The 12,586-nt window shown below is 41.3% G+C and overlaps 1 protein-coding gene across 2 annotated transcripts in view; it reads right to left on the bottom strand.

The window, feature by feature from the left end:
• EIF2B4 (eukaryotic translation initiation factor 2B subunit delta) overlaps positions 1–12,586 on the bottom strand; it is a 979,702-nt gene that overhangs the window by 720,851 nt on the left and 246,265 nt on the right. The gene's annotated exons all lie outside the window — the stretch shown is intronic.

Raw genomic sequence — 12,586 nt, forward strand, 5'->3', positions numbered from 1 at the left:
TGTCTTCCCACTTCTACCTAATCTCGTTTGTGCACATGCATAACTATGACAGACACGCACACATGCGCACACACACACGCACTCATGCATACACATGGCCCATTACCTTGAGTGCTTCTTCTACCTATTATAATAACACAATCAGAACTGCCCTTAAGTAATATTATGTGATTATCCAGTCCCATTTTTACCACCAAAGAAAAATAAAACCAACAAAACATTAAACAATTAAATCGCTCAAGCTCTGTTGTGAGATAATTTTGCCATACTTAAACGTCAAAACCTTTCTTAACTAAATTTACTTAATACAGTGAAAACTACACAATATGAAAAGTAATCAATTTCTTTCTTTCTTACCACAGACCTTTATTACGAAAACTTTTGTGAACCACTAGGTTGCTGCAGATGGTGTTCTGTCACATGCGTTTAAGGTTATATGTTTTTTAGTTTCAAATGAACCACACATATACAGTTATACATGTTTTCTGTATCAAACACTGAGTGGACAACAATTTCAAACAAAATACTGAAATTAAGTTATCCTGTTGTGTCACATAATTGAATTATCTTGACTCCTAGGGAGTTGACAGGCATGTAGTCTAGAAGACCATTGAGGAAACTAGCCCAACTTCCTAACTGCCCCAAAGCACCGACTGGTAAGTGACTTGTTTAAAGTCACATAGTAGGGCAAATGAAGGCTAAGGTACTCAATCCCTGTATCACAGGAATTAGCTTATTAACAACTCAATCTGGAACCTACACATCAACTGGTAGACTAAATGCGTTGTATGGAACTCGTTTCCTTTGCCATTACTTCTAATGCTGTCAAAGGGTACTCATTCACTGCTGATAAAAACATATGTGCGCACACTGTTTGTTTTCGGTGAACTTCCACTGAAACAGATTTTTTCATAACATCAGGCTCATTTTCCTTCCAGATTTATGCTGAAACTACGTTTTTTTTTTGTTGTTTTTTTTTTTAAATATCACAAAAGTGTGATGTCATATGAATTACCAGATAATACCATAAGGCGATGATTTGCTGCATTACATTATCTGTTTTCCTGAATGAACATTTACAATTTCGCAGGTGAATACTGGGCTAACTGCCTTTGCCAGCCGCTTTAAGCCTAGTCAGTTATCCCTTTAGTCAGAATTACCCATGCCTAGTTCCATGGTCATTTTACATACTACCTACAGGGCCGTGATTAGTTCTGGGTGGGATAGTGATTAGTTCTTGAGAATTCCATTAAGTTTTTATTGGGGCGATATTGCAGAAAACACATTTTAGATACTGTCTCTGTCCATATGTAATGCAAGGGGCAGGTAGGGCAACAAACCAGAGTCTAACAAGTTCAAAAGTGTAGGCATCCACCAAGCATCAGTTTCATATCCATTCCCAGTCTGTTCTGAACTTTTCACATCTTTAGCTCCTCACCTAGGATAATTCAACCATAGAATGTGTGCCTAGGCATACACTTTCCATTCCTTCTTCCAAAGAGAAGTAAGCTTCTTCATGCTGTCTTCCCTGACACCAGCTCCAGCTGCTAATCAAACACAGCTCACCTATCCATAGTAAGGGCTCTACCCTCTATGCAAATGTCATGCATCTGCTACATTTAACATCAAGCACTGCCCAGTAAGGGTCTCGGAATCAAATGAATCCCATACATTATCATAAGATGAAAGAAACCAGTTACTGTACAATTCAAATAGGTTGAGCCTTGAAATGCTAGGTTCTCGAATGTGGCCTGACTCACTGAGCTGTAGTTGCGACAGTAATGCCCGATGAAAGAGTGCAACATGGATCACCTGGTGAAGGGACAAAAGGCCCTAAATGAGATATTTTTGATGCAAGTACTGAAAGAAGCCACTCCTTTGATAAAAGCATTTTGTCAAATGGGAGTTAGGTGACTGATGACAAAATACAGTGTAGCGGTCAAATCATTTCTCTGCTTGACAACTGTATGCTCCTCCTTCCCTGTAGTAAAGAAGATAAACTGGTCTATCCTTCTAAATTCATGCACCCATTTAAGATAATAACTGAGCTGCCCATATGTATTCAGGATGAGAAAGAGCCATTCTTCCTTGGTTTCTGCTGCTGCAAATAAAACCAAGAGGTTAATGGACTTGTTCAGAGAAAACTCTGAAACAATCTCTGGAAACAAATGTCTCCCTAAGGGACACCTTACTTTTGTGAGGGATCAAATAAGATTCCCTATACAGCAGACCCTGAAGTTCCAAGATATGCTGTGAAGAGGTGACAGTCACCAGGAAGGGCATTTTCCAAAAAGCGTACTTCAATGCCAATAAGCTACTATACTCAAAGAGCAGGCAAACCAGTCTACCATCCTAAGAACAGTACAGAAAGTCAGAGAACTGATGCTGGGTCACAATCCTGTCTGCCATAAAGTCACAATGCATAGAAACAGCCAATACATACTACCTGATTATGGAAGAAATTTGTCCCAAGTTGTACAGCTGTCTAGGAGATATCAAAATAACCTGCAAAAAGATGAACCATTGTAGTACAAGGTACCTACCTGATCTGAAAAAGACTGATGGACAGTCCCCTGTAAAATGAAGGCGACACTCTAGGGAACATGTGGTAGCCTAGGTGGACTCTCCAGCCCATAAGCAAAACATCTTTCATAAAGATCTGTGGCAGGTTTGGATGCAGAAGTACAAATCTTAAAAGTAGACTGATGGGGAATGCCCCAACCACCCAAGACTCTCCTAAAAGCAGCCAACATTAACAGTAAATTTATAAGGCAATGACCACTCAAAAAGTTCACCGCAACTCCCTCGTCTACAGTCATACAAATTCCATGAAGATCAAGTCTACAAAAGCCCAGGAGGCACAGAACAGTCTATTACGGGACCCTGGGCTTCATCCTAATAACAGATGCTAGGACCATGACTACTCTCCCAAAGCAGGAACAACAGAATCTGAATACTGTCCAACTCTGCCTTGACAACTTGATAATGATCATCTTCTGAACCAGGAATAGACAGGACTTCTTCCTAGAAACACATCCAAGTCTGCACCCAAATGGGTTAGCTGCAGAAAGTCCTTGGATAGGATAATCAAATGTCAAACATTCAGGTAAGGAAACACATCAACAGACCCTTCCCCTGCAAACATTCAGCCACCACAGTGAATACCATGGCAAATATTCTGTGCACTGAATAAAGACTAAATGGCAGCACTTACTGGAAATGAAACCTATTCAGAGTGAACTTGAAAAGTTGTCTGTGTGGAACTCAATCAGCAAATCAAATAAAAATGTGACGTGCTGGTTGAAATCACTGAGGTCTGAAACAAGACAAAAATCATCCATCCCTTTTGGGAAAAGAAGCAGATGGAGTAAACCATTCACCCTCATCTCCAGCACCAGGACAGCTAATATGCATCTTCTGATCAATACAGACTTAGTCTGTCCCATCAGCCCTGCTGAAACAGACAAATCTTCCAATGCAGGTCTTTTTGGAAGAAAACCAACAAGCTTCAAATATAGCTAAAGGTGCCAAAAAAAGCTGTGTGAACTTTGAAAACTGCCTCTTCAACAGACAACTCCAGAACAGAGTCAGGACTGTGGTAGGGCAGCTGAAGGGGTTATCAACATGAGCAGCTTTACTGACACCAAAGAGGCAAGACCATGTGACACCCGAGGGTCTTCCTCAGAAAATACAGAGGTCTCTTCCAGCCTGGCCAAGTCTAGCAGTGTAAGGATCAGAAGTAAAGAAAGGTAGATCTTAGAGACCTCTAGAATGGTGGCAGCCTGGTTGAAGAGCTTCCCCATCAAAAAGGGCCATCCAGGATATGTTCTCAAGTTGATTCTTAAAGAAAGAACTCATCCACTTCAAGCACTAAAGGTACATGACAGACCATGCAGCCCTAGCCAAAGTATCAGCATGGTAAAAATCGCAATGGACTACATGGTATCCAACTGTGAAAGCAGCAGATAAGGTCCTGCAAAAGAATTCCAAATGCTAGGAGGTAGTCAGGCTTATCCAGCACCTTCTTCACTACGTAAGCCTGGTTATTCCATACCTCTCTCCAAAGCTTTGTACTCCATGGCTAATGGCAAGGATGATAAAATAGTGTCTCTGGGACCTACTTTGGACCCAAAGACACCACAGAGGAACCAGCCCTGGGACGTGCAGCCTTCAGGACAGTTTAAGCTGTTCCTCATAAACTAGAGGGCATCTCCAAAGATGTCATCCAATGGTGATGCAGAACGGGCTGGGTACTCGCTATCCTTGTCTATCTCTGAAACAATGTTCTACTGATCTTCTAAATCCTCACAGGCCCCATGGCAGGAAATAGGGACACAATTCGCACTTAACCACAGGCATTACCTCAAATGAGGGGAAAATGTATGGTAGACCAGCACTAGGTATCAGGAGCAGATGACACTTGTGCTAGCCTAGGACAGCATTAGCTGAGAAAAGTGGCCTGCATGGACCTGGAGATATCTTTTGGACTAAATTCCTGAATGATGCACTCAAGCACCTACAACTCAAACTCCCACCACGCATCAAACACCTTCTTGGATGTCTAGTTACAGAGACATGAGTACTGCTGCAGGATGTGCTGACAGAGCCTCCTCAACTGGGGCTCACTGACCTCTGTAGAATGGGAGAGAGAGGTTTTATGATGAAAGTTCCCATATCCCAAGTATCACCGATCCACATGCATATGACTCTAGAGACTGACCTATTACAACAGGGAGACTGATCAAGAACGTTGGGAAGCATCCCTTCTAGGTAGGTGCCGAAGGCATACTTCCCAATCCAAGTAACCTTGAAGGAGCCTGAGGACCAGTCAGGGCTGAAGCCTCACTACTCAAAGAGCCTACTGCCTGCAAAAATCAATGGGAAGCCAAATGGACTCTAGACCTTTTTCCCTGCAATAATGATCTGACTTTTGGGCTGTGGAAAGGACCCTCTTGAACAGCTCTCATTCACTGCCACCTTGGAAAAAGAGACCAATAACTTTTTTTCTTTTTTTACCTCCTGTGAAATTCTGGTACCAGAGACAGTTTTCAACATTGTACTCTTCTCCATGACAGTACAGGCACTGCCAGTAAAGAGTTTGGCTGTTAAATTAATAGACACATTAACACCAACTGTGATTTAAGCAGACAAAAGTAAGACGTAACTGAAGGCAGTACTGATCAAAATCAAATGTGAGAATGACACAAAAAAGACTGGTGGTCATGGCTGATGTGTGCACATGTTTAGCCAATGTGCTACATCATGGAGTACAGTGGTACACAAGTATGAAAGCTGTTGAATGTGGAATTTTTCAGAAAGGAAAAAGCAAATTCCAACAGGTGAAAAATACCTTAACTTAGGACACATCAAGTAAAGTAGTCAATGCCAGATTTGTAAATATTCTAGAACATTAAACTATCATCATTAGTAATCTATAAGAAAAGGAATGCCAATGTTTATATTATGCTTTTGTGTTTAAAAGAGAAAGAGTTCTCTATAATTCAGGAGGAAAATTAGCCTGAAAATTATTCTCGTTGGTCTTTACGTAATACCTATAATCAATGGGTATAAAATTAGTACCCTCCAATCATCTATCTGTGCTTTACATGATCAGAGACATCAAGTTTGCAATCACAAACCCTCTCTATTAGTGAATGGTGAAACCACAGAGCCTGGGGAGTGGAAATGCACATTTATCCCCAAAGGTATACAATCTTGGAGTCCATACACACAGAAAGGAGATGGTAGTGAAGACCCGCACAAAGGAAGAGGCAAAAATCCTTGCTCCCCAGCCAAAAATGCTTAAATCTGACCATCAGCTTTACATCTGCAAGCACAACACTGTATGTAATGTTTGCAGATGATCAGTGAGCTCTACAACCAAACCAATCATCACTGACATGGTCTAAAACAAGTATGACTATAATGTCATATGAAGTACCAAACAATGCAATTAAAAACACAGAATAAAACAGACAACTGCTCTCAGTGTGACACCCTCTTTCAGCTCCCTCACTCCCAGTAGACCATATAACAAATTTACTACAGCCACCTCTCTCTTTAGTAACCCAATGCACTATTACTAAATCATAGCCTCTGTGTAGAGTTTTCTACCTACAGTGGATATAAAAAGTTCACACACCCCTGTTAAAATGCCAGGTTTTTGTGATATAAAAAAATGAGACCACAATAAATCATTTCAAAACGTTTCCCACCTTTAATGTTACTTATAACCCCTACAATTCCATTGAAAAACAAACAAATATGTTAGGGGGAAAAAATACAAAAAATAAAAAAACGTACAATAAGCTGATTGCATAAGTGTGAACACCCTTAAACTAATACTTTGTTGAAGCACTTTTTGATTTAATTACAGCATTCAGTCTTCTTGGGTAGGAGTCTATCAGCATGGCACAACTTGACTTGGCAATATTTGTCCACTCTTCCTTGCAAAAGTGCTCCAAATCTGTCAGATTGCGAGGACATCTCTTGTGCACAGCTCTCTTCAGGTCACCCCACAGATTTTGTATTGGATTTGGGTCTGAGCTCTGGTTGGGCCATTCCAAAACTTTAATTTTCTTCTGGTGAAGCCATTCTTTTGTTGATTTGGATGTATGCTTGGGGTCATTGTCATGTTGAAAGGTGAAATTCCTCTTCATCTTCATCTTTCTAGCAGACACCTGAAGGTTTTGGGCCAAAATTGGAACTGTTCATAATTCCCTCCACCTTGACTAAAGCCCCAGTTAAGCAACCCCAAAGCATGATATTGCCATCGTGATTCACCATGGGGATGGTGTTCTTTTGGTGATGTGTTGTTTTTGTGCCAAACACCTTTTGGAATTGTGGCCAGAAAGTTCAACCTTGGTCTCTTCGGACCATAACACATTTTCCTACATGTTTTTGGGAGACAATGTACTGTTTTGCAAATTTTAGCTGGGCCTGGATGTTTTTCTGTGTAAGAAAAGGCTTCCGTCTTGCAACCATACCTCACAGACCAGACATATGGAGAATATACACAACCAATACTTGCCAAAAATTTCTGCAACTCCTTCAGTGTTGCTGTAGATCTCTTGGCAGCCTAGCCTCCCTGAGCAGTTTTTATCTAGTCTTTTCATTAATTTTGGAGAGACGTCCAGTTCTTTGCAACATCATTGTTGTCCCATATTTTCTCCACTTTTTGATGACTGTCTTCACTGTATTCCATGGTATATCCAATTCTGCAGAAATTTGTTTGTACCCATCTTCTGACTGATGCCTTTCAACAATGAGATCCCTTTGATGCTTTGTAAGCTTTCTGCGAACCATGGCTTTTGCTGTAGCAGCAACTGAGTACATGTCAGAAAAATCCTACTAGGACAGCTGAACTTTATTTGGGGTTAACCAGAGTCTCTTTAATTGAGGGCAGGTGTGTACCCAGGAAGACAATGTTGTAATTAAATCAAAAGGTGCTTCAACAAAAGTATTAGTTAAAGGTGTGCACACGTATGCAACCAGCTTATTCTACATTTTTTAATTTTTACATTTTTCTCCTAACATATTTATTTATTTTCCAATTGAATTGTACAGGTTATAGGTAACAGTAAAGGTGGGAAAAGTTTTGAAATGATTTATTGTGGTCTCATTTTTTAATCTCACAAAAACATGACATTTTAACAGGGGTGTGTAAACTTTTTATATCCACTGTACAGTTACCTTAATGCTTAAGCTGTCAGTCTCTAAAGTCATACGCACTTGGATGGGGTACTTAGGATGTGGGAACTTTCCTCATGAAACCTACCTCCCCCAGTCAAGAAAGCTCTGTCTGCACATCTTGCAGCAGTGTTCATGGCTCAAGCTCTGGACCTCAAGAAAATGTTTGTCATTTTTCTCAGGCCTAATTCTTCTTTTTCTTTCAGCTGCTCCTGTTAGGGGTCACCACAGCAGATCATCTGTTGCCATCAGTCACTCCCACCACATAACTCACCACTGTCACACTGGCCTCATACATATCCTGTACCACTCACATACTTCTATGCCACTTCCAACTTCCCCATACAATACCACAACTCCTCTCTAGGCACCCTGTCATATGCTTTCTCTAAGTCCACAAAGACACAATGCAACTCATTCTGACCTTCTCTATATTTCTCCATCAACACTCTCAGAGCAAACATCACATCTGTAGTGCTCTTTCCTGGCATGAAATCATACTGCTGCTCACTAATCATCACCTCCCTTCTTAACCTAGCTTCCACTACTCTTTCACACAACTTCATGCTGTGACTATCAGTTTTATTCCTCTGCAGTTACTACAGCTCTACATATCATCCTTATTCTTAAAAATCGTATTATCAACACACCTTCTCCACTCCTCAGGCATCCTCTCACTTTCTAAGATGCCGGAAAATAAACATAGTGCACCATGCATGAGGACTGCACACCATGAAATAGTTATTGGACTCCAATAAAAAATGCTCATGGAAAAAGAAATTTTTTTATGTGTGCTGGGCACTTGAGTTGTCTGTGCTGTTATGCATCATTCATGAATTTAGCCCGAAGGTTTCTCCAGGCCCATGCAGATCACTCCCCAGCTCATGTTGTCCTAGACTAGCAAGATAAGTGCCACCTAATCCTGATAACAAGTACATCCAAAAAAGCACATAACTACACCACCTATCTCACATCATCCAAAGCAACAGTACTGTGAATACTAGATATTTTGTAAATAAAAGTATTTGTAATTCCAGTTTTCTGTACTGGCTTCCTTCTGTAACAAGTGTCATAGGTTTATCACTACAAATGCCAAGCATGACCTACTGGCCTTTAAGAAGCTTGAACGCCACTAACATTTTCTACTTATCATGTATAAAATAAATATTATTTTTGCTGAAAGTTAATAAGGGGAAGCTTATTCCATAAACTTGGAAGGAGTTGTATAATTGATCCTTCATAATTTTCTAACATTTTTTTTTTAGTATTAGGTTCCCTGATCTGATGTTAATTATTCCAGTGGTGCATTCCAAGCAAAGACTTTCAAACACAGACGTGACCTCTGCCTAGTCTGTAAGGCAAAGCAATCAATAAAACAAACCATGTCAACACATAGTGAAGCCTTTCTGAATAGTTTTTTCCAATTCTACGATTTTCCCCTTTTCAGTAAGGAACCACTGTACCTTTCCAAGGTCTTTCAGGTGATTTGCTCAAAGGGTACAAAAGCAGTACTGTATCCAATAATGAGTCAGTTCAGTGAGGTACAAAATGGTGATGTCCTCCCCATAATGGCTATACACAGATGACTATGATCGGCTCTCCAATCATTACCTGCTTATTATGTGTTCGAGATATGGATGCCAAGAAATTCACCTCAAGAACTAAGCTCAAGGGGTGAATCTTGGCATTCATGTTGAGAACAAATAATTGGAGGTTATGATTGGCAAACCAATCATACTTCATTGTAGTGCACAGAGATTTATCTGCTCCATGTACTAGTATTTACAGGAGAAAAAAAAATCTGTGTTTTCCTGTCTTCTGATTAACTAAAACAATATTTGCTGCATATCTGTTTAAACTGTGAAAATGTATTTTAGGCTTAGTGAATGACAAGTTCACCACCGTAAGAGCAACAGGCAAGTAAAAACTAAGGGTAATGCTACTCAATACTAGAAGTCTAAATCTCAAAATGCACACCCTCGAGGCACTCCTTAAAATGGAGAACATCAATATCTGTACAGTGACTGAGACCTGGTTCAAGGCTCTAGAGAGTACCCCTGCATTACCAGGCTATAACTCATACCACACTTTTCGGCCACCTAACCTGGACCAGAACACCAGGCATGTGTCCATATTCATTAAGGATATCCACACCTCCAAGCTAGTTGCTCAGCATAATGCATCCGAGGTTATGCAAGTGCAACTAACTCTGGGCAAAACTGAAATCCAAATTGTAGCTTGCTACAGATCCCCCACCATGCCCCAGGATTCCCACTCCTCTTTTCTTCATATACTGAAAAATATTAGGGTTCAAACACCCTAATAATGGGTGATTTTAACTACCCCACCATTAACTGGGAAAACTACTCATGTACCAAATCCTTCACTCAACGCTTTCTGGAATTCATAAATTCCAATGCCCTGGATCACCTTATCTACACCTCCACCAGGAGCAGCAATATCCTAGACCTAGTCATTACCAACATGAGTGACCAGTGTTCGACACCAGAAGTCAACTCTTCATTGGTCAGATCTGACCATAAGCTATTCACCCTAGATATCCACATCCTGCCCCCCCCCCCCCCTTTAAGGACATCACGGTAAAAAATTTCTCCAAAGCCAACTTCATGCTTCTTAAGACAGAAGTGGTGAACTTCGTGACACCCATGCAGATGGACAATACAGTTACGACTGCCGAATCCTACACAAATGCACTCTATAAGCAATTACACAAGTGCATGGATCGTGCTATCCCAAACAGAACCAAGACGCTATCCTCCAAAAAAAGGAAGCCAATCTGGTGGTCCCCTGCCATAAACAAACTCTACAACAAAAGGAAGAAACTGTTGCAAAAGAGAGTAAAATCCCACGAGTGGAGGGTTCCCTGGTCGGCCTCACTAAGAAGTTGAGATCCCTTTTAAGATCCTCCAAAGCTAGCTATGAAAACAAAATTGCCACTGATTCTAGGGACAACCACAAAGCATTCTATAGCTATGTCAAGAATCTCAATGGCAACATCCAGATCTGCTCTGAGTTACAGTACAATGGCATGAAAATTACAGAACCAACTGATATTGCCAACGTCCTGGCAGATAGGTTCAGTGCTAACTTTACCCCCCTCTCACTCCCTAAACGGCCCATAACTATACAGGAAGAATGCAGAGTCCCTGTAATCACAACTACGCAGGTAAAAGCTGCACTCTCTAAAGCCAAAAACACAGCAACCATGGGACCGGACAACATCCCAGGCTACGTTTTACACGACCATCAGAACGAACTGGCTCCCCACCTAAGCACCATGTTCAATCACAGTCTCACATCAGGCTTTGTGCCCACTGAATGGCGCACAGCAACAGTTATCCCACTCCACAAAGGGGGAGCCACCACTGATCCCGGGAACTATCGCCTACTAGCCTGACGAGCCTGGTCTGTAAGGCCATGGAACGTATCATCATGGAACTCATAAACAAAGACATTGATATTTAAGCACTGCTGTATACAATTGTTGACAGTTTACTACTGCTATAGCTGTGATAGAACTGTCTCTTTAAATTCATGGGCTACCTAAATTATCTGGTATATATCACTAAGTAAGGTTTTTTTTTATGTCAAGGGCTTCATATGCGAATGCATAACAGTTGCCTGAGCCATTTTTACTAAACACTTTGTACCTGTGTAAATAGTGTAATGTGCTGCTACTCTTAAACCCAATACCCTTCCTGCCTGGGTGATAATTTATTATTACAGTTACTTTTTACAGCACTTCTCTCTCATTCCCCTTTCAGAGGCCTTAACGTAATAATTGTTTTTGTCTCCATCTTTTCACTTAATGACCACTGTCCCTGTAAATGGGTTCTCTCTCAGTCCCGCACTTGCTGAATCCTTGGCCACTGGCTGCATCTGCAGTGGAGAAACCTGCCACAAGGACTCAAGGGCTTTGGAAAGAAGATAGGTTACTGTAGGTGTCTAGCTACGTTTCCCTCTTAGCCTGCTACAGTAGAAAGTACCTGGTCTAAAGCAGAAATAACTGGCTCGACCCACATGGCTAGGGACGGCAAATGCATCCCCACCCCATCTGCTGTAAATACATTCCCCAGTTAACGTTTTCTTGTTAGTCATCAGTAAAGCAAGATAAAGCTCTAGGTGAAAAGAGGTAACCCAGTAGATGCACTAGAATTGCCCACTTGTAAAATAGAGGCAAAACGCTACTTAAACTGCCACTTTTTGTCTGCTTCAAACTGGGTATCTACCAGAAAGGACACAGCTGAAATCAGGTCTATATATTGTTTTTCCCTACTAGATTCAATAACTCCTAACAATTTGACTATTTATACACTTACCCTGCAATCTTTAGCCTGGGGGTTCTAGCCCACTCCGTTCGCTATGCTCACTTTGCTCCCCTCCCTGCCCCTTATTCCCACCTGCCCCCAGTACCTCTACATTTATTCTTAGCCTTAACCCCACCCCTAATTGCCAGCAATTAGGCTACACCACTACTCACCCCTCCCCCTACATCCAACACAATCATGCTCCCCTCCCTGCCCCTTATTCCCACCTGCCCCCAGTACCTCTACATTTATTCTTAGCCTTAACCCCACCCCTAATTGCCAGCAATTAGGTTACACCACTACTCACCCCTCCCCCTACATCCAACACAATCATGCTACTACCTAATATAACAATCCTAATCTGCATAGTTCTAGCTCACATTACATCCTACCAAGGCTCCACAGTCACATGCCCCAACAACTTCCACTGTACTCTCTCAACACCCTTCATCAAACATTTACACTATAACTACACAACCCCTGCCACCAAAACCATCCTCCCAATACACACACTCCATTACCAAACACCTAACACACTCACAAATAAAATATCCCTAAGATACCATAAG

This window comes from Protopterus annectens, chromosome 2.part0 (genome assembly GCF_019279795.1).
Source record: "Protopterus annectens isolate FY-2018-M chromosome 2.part0, PAN1.0, whole genome shotgun sequence".
In the NCBI taxonomy this organism is placed as follows: Eukaryota; Metazoa; Chordata; order Ceratodontiformes; family Protopteridae; genus Protopterus; species Protopterus annectens.